The sequence below is a fragment of the Pygoscelis adeliae genome, unplaced genomic scaffold, assembly GCF_000699105.1.
Source record: "Pygoscelis adeliae isolate BGI_AS28 unplaced genomic scaffold, ASM69910v1 Scaffold116, whole genome shotgun sequence".
Classification (NCBI taxonomy): domain Eukaryota; kingdom Metazoa; phylum Chordata; class Aves; order Sphenisciformes; family Spheniscidae; genus Pygoscelis; species Pygoscelis adeliae.
Window position 1 is genome coordinate 1,074,265 of NW_008825080.1, and position 13,055 is coordinate 1,087,319.

The window sequence follows — 13,055 nt, forward strand, 5'->3', positions numbered from 1 at the left end:
TCCAGAAAGCCAAAAAGATGACCCAGCCACAAAGACTGTTTAAAGAAGGCGAGTGCTAGCTAGGAGCCATAGAGCATCTGAGGTTTTCACATCAGTAACGGCACATTGATCCTGAAAATGCAATAGCTCCATGTTTGTGCAAATAGTTATTGTTCTTTGTCCAAGATCATTTCAATTCTGTCTTCTACATCCCACAACCAGAGCTGGTAAAACCAAAGGGTGCGCAATGTCAAAGATTATGAAGAGCACTGTCTGCAAAGGCAGAAGAGGAAAGGAGCTTGAAATGACCCTCAGCTGCCAGTGGCCTCCGTTCAAGGGAGCAAAGCTTTGTTTTAGCACATCAACACTTGACCACATGAGTCTGGCAAAGCTCCAGGCAGGGAAGAGAGTCACCACAACCCCTCCAGAGGTCTCTGCCACCAGAAGAACAGGGCATTTGTTCTGTGACTCTTGGTATCACTGTGCCACCAGCACCCTTCCCGCATTACAGGGAATCTGGTGACATTAGTCAGTGACTCCATGGCCTCAAGCCCGGGAAATGGCAAACAGTGCCTGTGTTGATGGAGCTGTACCTCTCCCAGTTATACGTACAGCCTTAGTGATAACAGCACTAGCAGGCTCTATTTAATACAGTCAAATTATGCTAATTTTCCTTAATAATGATTAAGATGGGTAAATCAGGGCACCTTTGACTGATAAGGAGGAAGCCAAGCCACTTTTGTGTTTAAACATAATTAGGCTAAAAAGATCATTAGCTGAGTTTAAAAAAAAAGAAAAAAAGAGCAAAAGCTTGGCACTTTATAGTTGGCTGTATGTGTTTTGGGTTCCTGTGAGCACTATTGAACGCTAATGAGCCTGTGAAGGAGGAGACAGCAGAGCTTCCCACAAGGCTTCCAGGTGACACAACAGTTCTGTCCCGGTGGCAGATGTCCTCAGCTTTGGCATGTCAGAGGGAAACAACCACTTTAGAACAGAGCATGACCTATACAGTCAACAACAAAAACCTCTGCCAAAACCTCTCCTTAAAACTCCCAACACAAAACACAGGCTCTCATAAGAGAAAAAAATAATTGTCTTGAAAACATAAACATTTCCATTAAAAAAAGAAATCATCAAGTGTAACTCTCAGCAATAGAAGCAAATATTTTCTGTTTAAATAAAAATATGTTTTTGTTAAAAAAAGGAAAATTCTGAACATTTCTAATAAAAACTAATATATAGATACAATACGTAGTAGCTTAATCCTTGTGACCCCTTTTTTTCCTGTGAAGAGAGAAGGTAATATTTTAGATTTCATTTACCTTCATTTAGTAAACCTAGGACCTACTTAAACTCAGTTCATCTTCCTTGCACAGAAGGATAAGTTTAAAGCAGCCTAGCTCAACTATCTGCCTTTAATTTAGATATCCAGAAGAAGTCCAGCCATTGCACTGGTCAGGCATCTCTTCCCTCCCCAGCCTGGCACCCGAGCCAAGCACTGGCAGTGCTCTGGCAGCAGTAAGTGGCAACCAGTTGCTTTCAAAGGTGAAAGCTTGTTTGGAGCTGATTTGTGTTTGCCAGATGTGTGAGGTCCTAATTCTCTACCCCTTATTGCCCTTTTGAGAGTGCTGGCCACAGTTGTTGTCTTCAACTGGACGCAGGCCAGCCAAACGGCTAGGTACAAACTGAGAGGTCAGACCACGGGTCCATCCAGCCGGATGCTCTGCCTCCAGCAGCACGATGGGAGATGCCAGTCATGCATGCAAACCCTGCTGCTCTCCTCCTCTGTTCTTCTACACCCTCCTCTAGCACCCTCAGCTGCTGTGTTAGGGTTGTTAGAGGACACATGTTTCTTTTTGTGTCCCTTAGACCTTTAAGTATCTTTTTCCAGACATATTACCCTGAAATTGTCTAATCTGTATTTGAATATGCTGATGCCATCTGCTTCTACAGTCTCCTGCAATATCAAATTCAGAAGTTCACTACCCACACAGTGGAGTGCTTTTATCCGATTGAAACTGATCTCCTAGCAATTTCAGTGAGGGTCCCTAGTCCCAGTACTGGGGGATTTAGTTCTGCATTAGGCTTGTCCACCTCCTTTCTGATTTTGTAGGCTTCAGGCATAGCTCTCCAGCTTCTTCCTCTCCAAAATGAAGGGTCTTTTTAATATCCAGCATTTTAATATCTCTTCACAAGGTATTGATCTTGACTGCTGCCTTCTTCTAAGTCCTTCTTGCAGTGTGGAGATAGGAATTGCACACTGTACTTAAGATGCGCGCACATCACGTAAAATCATAGAATCATAGAATCATAGCATCATTAAGGTTGGAAGAGACCTCCAAGATGATCGAGTCCAACCGTCAACCCAACACCACCATGCCCACTAAACCATGTCCCTAAGCGCCTCATCTACACCTCTTTTAAATACTTCCAGGGATGGTGACTCAACCACTTCCCTGGGCAGCCTCTTCCAATGTTTAACTACTCTTTCAGTAAAGAAATTTTTCCTCATGTCCAATCTAAACCTCCCCTGGCGCAACTTGAGGCCATTTCCTCTCATCCTATCGCTTGTTACTTGGGAGAAGAGACCGACCCCTGCAGTGCAGGACCCGGCACTTGGCCTTGTTGAATCTCACACAGTTGGCCTCGGCCCATTGATCCAGCCTATCCAGGTCCCTCAAATGATGCCTTTTTCCTTGTTCTCATCACCCTCCTAATGCTGACCAAAATTTTGTTGCGTTTTTTTGGCTGCTGCTGCTGTGTATTGAAAGATAATTGCAGAGAGCCCTCAACAGTGACTCTAAGATCTCTTTCTAAGTTCAGCATCATGTAGGCATGGTTAAGATTGTTTTCCCCTAGGTGCATGGCCTTATATTTATCTACTTTGAAACTCATCTACTATCTTTTTGCATGCTTACTCAGTTTTGCAAGGTTCATTTGGAGTCCCATTTCATCAGCACATTTGATTACCTGCAAGAGTTTAATATCACCTGTAGCCATGGAGATTTCACTGCTCACTCCTTCACCCAGCTCACTGACGATGCTGTTGGAAAAAATCTGCCCCTGGAGGCAATCCTGCTGATTCTTATCCATAATGGAAATTGAATATTAAACCCACTGAAGCCCTGTCTTTTGCTGGACAGATCTTCTAGAGGAAAGGAAGACCTCTCTCCAGCTAAAATAACATCTATTTACACTTATGTTCTTCACTGGTCACCACAATACTCTGCAATCATCAAGGTCTGTCCATGGAAAGTGCTTTGTTGAGAGAGTTACAGTCTTACACAGAGAGTTGAATAGCCCAGAAATAAAAGAACTGGAAGGGGAAGAGATAAATTAAAGTTTTAACATAAAAATATACCAGCCAGTAAGGAGCTGTTCATTATAATTTTTCTGATTTGTGCAAACCCATTTGCTTAATGTCACTTCTTAATTTTGCATGAAATACTCTTAGAACAACATTTTACAAGAAGCTACATAAAGAAAATAAAAATTTTGTGACTGCAAATAGAAAATTACTTTGGTCTTCAGCACTTAGGAAAGGAAAACTTCTTCAGTTATAATAAAAAGAAAATTTAAAGGAATATTATCCAATAATAGAATTAGAGGTTGGACAGGCTTTTTACTGGTCTCACTTGTACCACTTGTACTGAGATAACTTCCCCAGGGCACGCAGAAAACAGACTGAAGCTTTCCTGACACTGGGTCCCACCCTCCCAACAGTGCCCTGCTCAGAAAGCTACTTTACATCATGCTCAGATCCACAGAGATCCTTCTCCCTCAACGCCCTAACAACACAGCACATCCCTGTACACACTTGGGCATCTTGTCTGAAAATCAGATTGTTTTGTTTCCACAGCCCACCAGACAACTCAGAAAAGAACTGGTAAGAGAACGTATTCACAGAAATATTTCCCATACATTTAAAAAGCCATGTGAGAGCATTTTCCCCTCATATACTCTGTCCCTTTCTTCCCTTTCCCCCTGTATATTTTTGCTGTCATTGTGCTGTTAATGGTAAAAGTGGAATAAAGGTCTTACAGAGGAGTTTGAGGTAATTTTACTGCAGTACTACTATTCTCCAATGTGTTTTGTTTTCTGCAGTAAACCAGAATGATGTTTTTTCAGTAGGGCTGGGATAGTCTAACTGGGAATTCAAACTTATGTTTAACTGGGCAGCTTAAGCAGAAACAGTATATCAAGTTAAATTTCCCAAATAGTATGCGAGTATGTAACACTGCATGGTGGCTTTTCCAAGGACCATCCCGGGGCAAGCTGTACCACACAAGCTGGAGCAGCAGCAGCATGACCACAGCACTTGCATATCTATCCTGTGACAGGTTGTCAGTTCATGACTAGATCCTCATTATTAACTAATCTCTGAACTCTCACCGGCCTTGCTTGCACTGCCCTGGTATGTAGTGCTGTCTCCCAGACCAGCAGGGTTGAAGAACAATACTCTTTCCATCGCAGGGATAGTTTATAGCACTAAATCCTGAACAGAAACAAACACTGGGCACCCCAGCAGTGTCTGAAAGCAAATTGTGCCTGGTAATATGTGTATGAAGTCCTCACCTGCTTTCCAGGGCAATCCTTCACCTTTTGGCTGCCTTGGTTCCCTGCCATGGCAGAAAGCTAAAAAAAAAAGCACTGGGCTGCTCCAGCAAGAAGCCCTTTTGGATAAGGGGGCTACAGCAGGGGACAAAGAGCACAGGGAGAGTTGTGCTGCTGCCCACCACGGTTTGAGCACTGCATCTTCCACTCAACAGCATGGCACTTCTGAGCAGCACTGGTGAGGGAGCTCAGACTGCTGACATTTGCAAACTGCATATCTGCAGTAAGCAAACTTCCTCCTTCATGTTTGTAAACTCAGAGTGAAGAAAAGGTCAGCCAGATTTCAGCCTGGCCATGCAGATCTGATCTACTGCTCAAAGCACTAGTAAAAAGAATTGGTAGAAATGGTCAGAGTAGTTTTCTAATTTCCTTGGGTCTCTGCTTCATATAGCAGAGAGACAAATTAGCAACACAGTGCAAGGTCTAAGCATATGCTCTTAAAGAGCAGAACTAATAGATAACATGATTAGTGGAGATCAGTAAACAGGATGTGTCCCGAAAATAATCTCTCAAGGGCTCTACCAGCTAAATTTAAACTATTTAACAAGGATAGCTTGTCTACAGCAGCAGCAGATTAAACTGCACAGTTTGCTGTAGGCTTAAGGGCTCAACTATGCAACCTGTGTTTGCACTGAAATTTAATTCCCTTTTGACGTAGAAAGCTGGGACAAAGTCCTCTGTACCACGTAAGCTCTGTGCAGGAAGTCAGCAAGTAATTGGCATGTTGAATAGCCAAGGCAAAGCACCTGCCAGCCCCAGAGCTGGTGGCCATGCCTTGAGCACCCAGCTTCGGGGTCTCTCAAGGGCAGGACAAAGATGCAGAGACATAGGTCTTGTCCCAGCACCAGCAGCAACTGCACAACCTCCTGGCCCCATCAGCAAGATGGGGAAGGCTGTTTTAACAAAGATTTCCTCATTAATTGCCATTTACTCCCATGTGAAGTTAAGTCTATGTGCATAACATATAACAATCAGTAATGCCATTCACACAAGGTCAGACTGCGGCCCCAGACACAGATGCGTAGATGCCCCAGGCACTACACACAAGGCTTCTGTGTGCGAGATGAGAGCTTTACTCCAACCCCTCTGTTGGCATGTCAATACTAAGTACTCAGAGATACTAAAACTAACTCTAATAAGGGCTCAGGGAGTTAACTTATGCCTTATCCAGCCTAATTTTCAGTGGCAAGAAGGGCACTGAGGGCTGAGCACACACCTGCAAGCCAGCTTAAAGCATGCCGTAAAAGTTCACATGTAAAGTTTCAAAGCATCCCTCAGATTTCTGGGAAGCAGGGGAGGGGGCACCCCATCCTGCTGTCAGCAACCCTGCCTGCCCCAAAGCAGGACCTTTCCACCCAGGAGAGAAAGGTAGCCCCCTTCTCCCAGGTTGGAAGCCTTCCCAATCCCACAGTATGAAACCAGGCCATCAGGCTGGCTCTAGTTATCTCTGCCTCTTTAATTCCCCAGTGCAAGACCACTTGCCCTGCTGGGTGCCTGCATAATGCAGCACCATATTGCAGGGTTTTATCCTATGGTTTCACATAGAGCTATCTTGGTGACTCCCACTGCCTTCAGCAGGCAGCACAGATACACACTGCCCCAAAGACTGGTTTGTTGCACACTTCATTGCCTTGCCAGTATCAGATGGCCATGTGGTATTTAAGTTCCATGTCTTTCCTGAGGCCTCTTTGTCTTTTTAAGTATTTGCTTTCATCTAGATAATAAACACTTCTTTTCTTCCTTTTCTTAGTTTATGCAATAGATGCAGTGCTACCAGCTGCCTGCACACCTCTGTGTATGCAATCTCCAACCCTGCACAGATAATACTTGCTTAATCCTCTAAATGCTCTCTGAGGTTTGATAAGGGAGGATTACTGGCCCATTTTAACAGTAAGGAAAAACCATGGCAGAGAGCCACGGCCCCAGACCACAAAGTAACTCTGAAACAAACTCGGTGCCGATTCTGGGGTCATTGTGTTGAAGAAGATGATGTTGACTTCATGTGAGGAATGAATGACAGGTAACAACTCTGCACCTTCCCTGAACTGAACCTGCCTCAGGATCATTTTCCTCTACCCATTGTACACATAAATGACGAGTGGGCAGCTCTCAGCGCTAATTCCCTGAGCCCAGGCATTCGGCTAGGCAAGGAAGTTGACTTACTCCAGGTGTGAACGTATTCAGCACAGGACCAGAGTGGATGAACACATCAGACTTACTGTCAGCAAGAGAGAAGCAAGGAGGAGATGAAGGGCTGAGTCCAGGCACCTGTGAAAAATGGCTGGTTTTTTTCAAAAAAAAATTGTATTCATGTATCATATCACCATACCTACTGTGGAAGAAGTTATTTTCATGGAAGAAGTGACTTTAACAGGAAGATTTTCGATGGTGACATTTACTGACAAGGTGCCAATAATTACTGTATTCCCATAAAAGCTGTTATTTTTGAACCAATGCCACACAAGAGCCTTACTTTCCATGTCTTCTGCAACTCCCATCAGCTCTGAGGGAAAGTGCAGGGTGCCTCTGGGCAAGGCAAGCTTGAGACACGGCAAAGCAGAAAAGGCATGAAGAGGCTGATCTTGCAAGGCAGCCCCATCTTCCACCCCTCGTTCTGCCGGAAGGAAGGGGTGCCTGAGAAGGAAAGGGAGAGAGGCTTCTGACTACCTCCTCTGCCCTTGCTTTTGCTCAGGCCTCCACAATGCCACAGGTATCCTTTGAGCTCCAGGAAAACCAAAACTGCCACAAAACAAAGCCAAAACAACCAGATGAACAAAAAAACCCAAGAACACAGCATATTTCAAAGTAAGCAAACCTTAAGGAGTTTTAAAATATAGCACCCAGACTACCAAAAGCTCTATTACTGAAGCTAAACACAGGTCTGACAAATAAGGGTTTTTACAAAGGAGCAAATTAAACATCTGTGGATTTTCAGGACCTGGCAGGGTTAAAGCATTACAGATATAAGGGACTGGATAAGTGGCTTTATAGCTTGTATTTTCCTTCCAGTGAAAGAATAAGTAAAAGCCACTGAAGATTATCCCTTCCCAAACTCACTCAGACCTTCAGAAAAAAAACACCAACCCTCATTCTGGAACTCTGACTGCTTTTTCAGAGATAGAAAATCTTGTCTATGGAAACTCTCTGGGTTTGGATATTAGGATTTGCCAAAAGAGATAAAAGACCACCTTGGCAGTTAAGATATTTTAGTCAGAATCATCTGGATAGCACAAAATCTGTGTGATGACATTCAATGGTAAAAATAGGCCTGTAATAGATTCCCCAGGAAAAAAAAGAAAAAAAAAAACACATTAGCTTTGTGACTAACATTTGCTTCTATTTCAATAAACACAGGATTCTGCTACAAAAGTAAAGAAAAACATTGTACAAATAAATATATTGTCTTCTCCTGGGATTTTCAAAAGACAAAAAAATAAACATTTCAAAACAGAATTTTTAAGAATCATCATAATATAAACAAATTAATATGAGAGCCATATTAATCAAGATGTTACAAGATTAAGGAGGGCATCAGGAAAAGTCCTGCAGCCATATAGACACGCAGAGAACTTAACAAACCTTATGGTCATGGGTTTCTTTAACCTCCAGACATCACGGGACAGGTATGCATATGCATCCTAACTGGTCTATTGCGTTCAATTATTTCAGCGTAGTTCAGCTGACTTGAGCATGTGAGAATCCTTACATATGTCTGATGGGACTGCTCAGGTATATCACAACTGTTTGATGGATGTAAATACAGATGTAGGAGACTCAACCACAATCCAGCCTCTGAAGTATTCAGAAATAAAACCCAACAACCTTTCATCTTCCTTTGTACAAAGCAGCTATCAAACTCTTCTTTCTCAATCCTAAAGTCATTTCTGCTGTACGGCAACAAAGCAACACCTACTCCCAAGTTAGGGCTGCCATGTCTACAACAGTTCCTAACAACATTTTGAGCATCCTGAAATGCTCCAGAAAATCAAAATATATCTAACTGCTTTGGGGATCTTTAGAAATGTTAGATGCTGAAGAAATATTTTCTTCATCTTTGCAGCCGCTCTAAGCCCTTTAAATATTAGAATTAATTCTGTTCATTGTGTATTTGTTACATCCCTCCTCCAACCCATATACAAGTCCATACTGACACCCACCAGCTCTTGTTTTATCAGCTGGTCAATAGTTGAGCAGGGCACATCCACTGCCAAGACCAGCGTGCTTTGTACAATGGCAGCAATGACATTTCTATCTATAACTCAGCCTGTTTATGTGGCAGAAGTAATTATTCTAGACTTCTGGCCTTGGTTTGGCAGGTGGGGCATTGGTTTATGGTAATGTATTGCTTAAAAGTCTAAAAGGGAGGTTTTTAATGAAGAACTGAGATAAACTGGCACTAGAAATACTATGATAGGATTGCTTTCACCTGTGCTAGAGTTATTACATTACCCTAGTTCAAACTGTAGGATCCATTGTGTGCAATGAACTAGAGATACAGAAAAACGGCTAAAGAAAGTCTGTCACAACACTGTCTTTTCTGTGGGAAACAGGAGAAATATGTCCTTTGAACATGCACACAGATCATTACATAGCTCACTGCTCCCACATACTTGTCTCCCGCAGATAGGCCAAGTGTGTGCATAAGTGCAAGGAGGGAAGGATAGGAAGTAGTAGGCAATATATGGAGAGAAACATTTACATTAAAAATAGAATATGCTACAGAGAAAGTCACTGAGCCTTCCCTATTCATTGTCCTTCGTAATGTACTTATTGAAATTAAAGACCAAAACTTAAACACCTATAAAACCAAACCAAGCTTAAGAATTCATAAGATCAATGGACCTAGAAGACTCATTTTAAACAGCTTGCTGGAGAGGAGGGATAAATAAATAAATAAGTAAATGCAAGATTTTTAAAAATAGACATTCATGTGAATATTGTTAATAAAATTTGCAGTTAAGAGAATGACAGGAGATGAGAGACCTCAGCAGTCTGTGTTCCTCATGACACAAGGTGATTACTATGTGCCTCAGGACAGAAAGAAGCTGAGCCACTGGATGGTATCTGGCAGATAAGCCTTTACTCTGAAGAAATATAGCAGTATCCATTGTTGGCAAAGGACTGTCTGACTAGATCCATCACCAGCTTTGGTGATAGTAACAACCCTTGGGCTCCTCCACAGTTATCCTTTGGCAAGATGCTAAGTGTGCCACACTATGTCTCCTTTTCTCCTCCCTGATGGCCATGTGTAGTCAGTCATGCCTGTTTTCCTGAGTCGTGTAACGGAGAAGAGCTGCCTGCAGCACATGTTTGCCAAAGTGGGCTGGAGGCAGGACAAAACCCTCCTTTCTTTTTTTTTTTTTCCTTGATTTCCTCTATATCCTGCAGGCAAAGGCAAAAAGAGAAGTCACTGTCTTAGGATACCTGAATGCAGGCCAGCAAGTACCTACATAACATGTATCCACACAAAAATCCAACTGTAGATCTGGGCTTCCAGAAAAATGGGATTTTGCCTTAGTCACCAAAAGGTGCTTGTTCCTCCTCACGTGGAGGATGGGCTCACCTACCCGAGGCACAACAGGCAGGTGGCTACTACGTGTAGTCAGTCATGCCTGTTTTCCTGAGTCGTGTAACGGAAAAGAACTGCCTGCAACCACATGTTTGCCAAAGTGGGCTGAAGCAAGGAAAAAACCCCCCTTTCTTTTTTTTTTTTCCTTGATTTCCTCTATATCCTGCAGGCAAAGGCAAAAAGAGAAGTCACTGTCTTAGGATACCTGAATGCAGGCCAGCAAGTACCTACATAACATGTATCCACACAAAAATCCAACTGTAGATCTGGGCTTCCAGAAAAATGGGATTTTGCCTTAGTCACCAAAAGGTGCTTGTTCCTCCTCACGTGGAGGATGGGCTCACCTACCCGAGGCACAACAGGCAGGTGGCTACTACCACAATAGCCAGCCGCAGCATACACCTCTTTCCTTGAAATAGGCACATGCCACTCAAGTCACTGATGCACAGACACATTTGTCCAAAAAGAGGGAAATATGCATTTCTGAGGACAACATGGAGTTAGCCCATCACAGAAAAAAGAGATTACTTATCCAAAATTCTATGGAAGGATATGCAGCATGAAAAACAGTACTCAAAAATTCAAACAAATCTGAGAACCTGTGGCTGCAGCCAGAATTTTGTTCTAGTTTAATGCAAACATTTCTATAGTATTTCTCATTATGAACATTAACCTTTGCTTTCACTTCCAGAATGGTGGTGCTTTTTACGAGGAAACTATTGTGCAATTAATTATCAGCTAGTAATCAAACCATAACTGGGGACAGGAATCTGCAAACCTACCATGAAATATCAGTTAGACACACCATGATTTACTAGTTTACCTCGTAAGGAAATTATAATGCATTATCCCTACCAGCATTTTATGATGGGTAGGTAGCGTGATTCAATGGGGATAAGAGGATGCAGGGGGGAAAGCATCATTTTTTTCTCTGCTGAAGATTACTATCTTTAAAAACATGACAAGACAGACAGGTTTAAGAATTTGAGAAACTTGATAAACAACATGGGTCCACATCAAAAGATTAATATGCCACTTGTTTATCATTTAAATTATGCTGTCTGGAAAAGGGAAAAAATGCTAAGTTCAAAGCAAAAATATGAACTGAAAAAAAAAGCCTGCTCTGAGTTATTAATTATGAATCTTCTTGAAGTGACCCAAGTGATGAGTTGAGTGATTAAAATCATGCTTTTTTTCCAGACTAGAAGGGAAAATAAGACTAAAATTTACAATTTCATCTGTGAAGTCTATTGTTTCATGAAAAGGTTAAAACCCGGAGTTTCTAGCTTCAGCTCTGCAATGCAGAGCCCTTCACCACTGGGCCAGAGCCTGCCCAAGACCATGTTAAGAATATTTGTGGAGCAGACAGCTTGACACAGGCCTCCCCAACCAGGATGAATTTCAGCTGGAGCAGGAGATCAAAGAGCATCAAGGAGCAGGTTATTGCTGTCACTTGCTTCCCACCTGGCTTCAAAGGGCAGGGCAGGGCAGGGCAGGGCAGCGCCGCGGCAGAGAAAGCAGGATGCTCACAGGCTGCATGAGAGCAGCTTCTGCACCCCGGTGCCTCCACGAGCTTGGCATGTAGGATACTGGAACAAGAGAAAAATCCCAGGCCCACAACTGTCTGAGCAGATGAGAGAAAAACCCCTGTGTTCCCCTTCTCGGAGGCCAGGTCCAAGGTCTCGGGCAACCATTCTCCACTGAATGGTGGTGCACACCAGTGTGTTTCAGGACTCCCATTCCTGCAGCACTACCCAGTCAACCCTTCTATCGCTCCCATGCCCAGTCTGCTGTTCAGCCACAAACACTGTTTTCGTCCATTGCCCTCTGTATCTCATGTTATTCCCTACATTCATACCACTCCCTCTCTCTTAATCCATCTTCCCACATGAAAACAACCCCTGTTCACTTCCTTTCTCCAGGTGCCAGTCCCACCTCTCCTTTGGCTGAAGTAGAGGGGGTTGGAAAATAGCATTTGTGATGTTAGCATACACATGCCAAATTAAAAAAATTACAATTTTTTTTCCTTTGCAACAATGAACAGCCTTTATGAACACTAAAATGCCACCCTGAAATGCTGCATGTGGTGATAACCATTAAAGGCCACCAAAGCCCAGGTGAGTGCAGTCTACCCAAGGAGAGGCCTTCCCTTCTCAAGGGAGGTTGGATCTACACCTGTGTGCTACAGATATGGGGCAGCTTGTGGGACGAGCCCCAGCTGGTGGCTCTCCACTGCACCATGCCGGCAATGCCATCAAAACTGCCACCCTCACGCTGCCTTTACTTCTGGTGTCGACACAAAGTGACGGAGAGGAGGATGTTTATGCAGCAGCAGCTTTCCAACATCTGGACATTTTTACTTTCTTTTTTAACACAGACTAGTAATGAAAAGCACCAGCTTTTAGCTATGGGCTGAGAGTGTGGAGGTGGAGAATTATTTTAATGCTAGACTAATAACCAGCTGAGGTTAAATTAAGTTGCTTTACGGAATTTGCAACTAGAAGGCAAAGATACTTGCTGCCACAGCTAGCTTATTTCTGAGGTAATGGGGTAGCTGGTAATGGGAAAATTATTTTTCCCATCCTCAAAATATTCCATGGAAAACATTAAGCAGTTGAAGGAAGAATCATACACCCTTTTTGGGCTTCAATGAAATTTTCCTATTCTCTTTTCTTTTTCTTTGTCTTTTTTTTTGTTTTCTTTATTATATGAAATAGCAGTCATCAAAATCCAGATGTTTTCCATCTCTGTTGAAAAACCATTTTGGAAAGGAAGCAAGCAATCATTCTCAATACTGGATTCAAAGGTTATTGTTCTGGCCTCCTGGTTTTCTGCTTCCATAAAGATAAACACACCTTAAGTCGACAGTGATAGCCACATGGTTTCAAGGTGA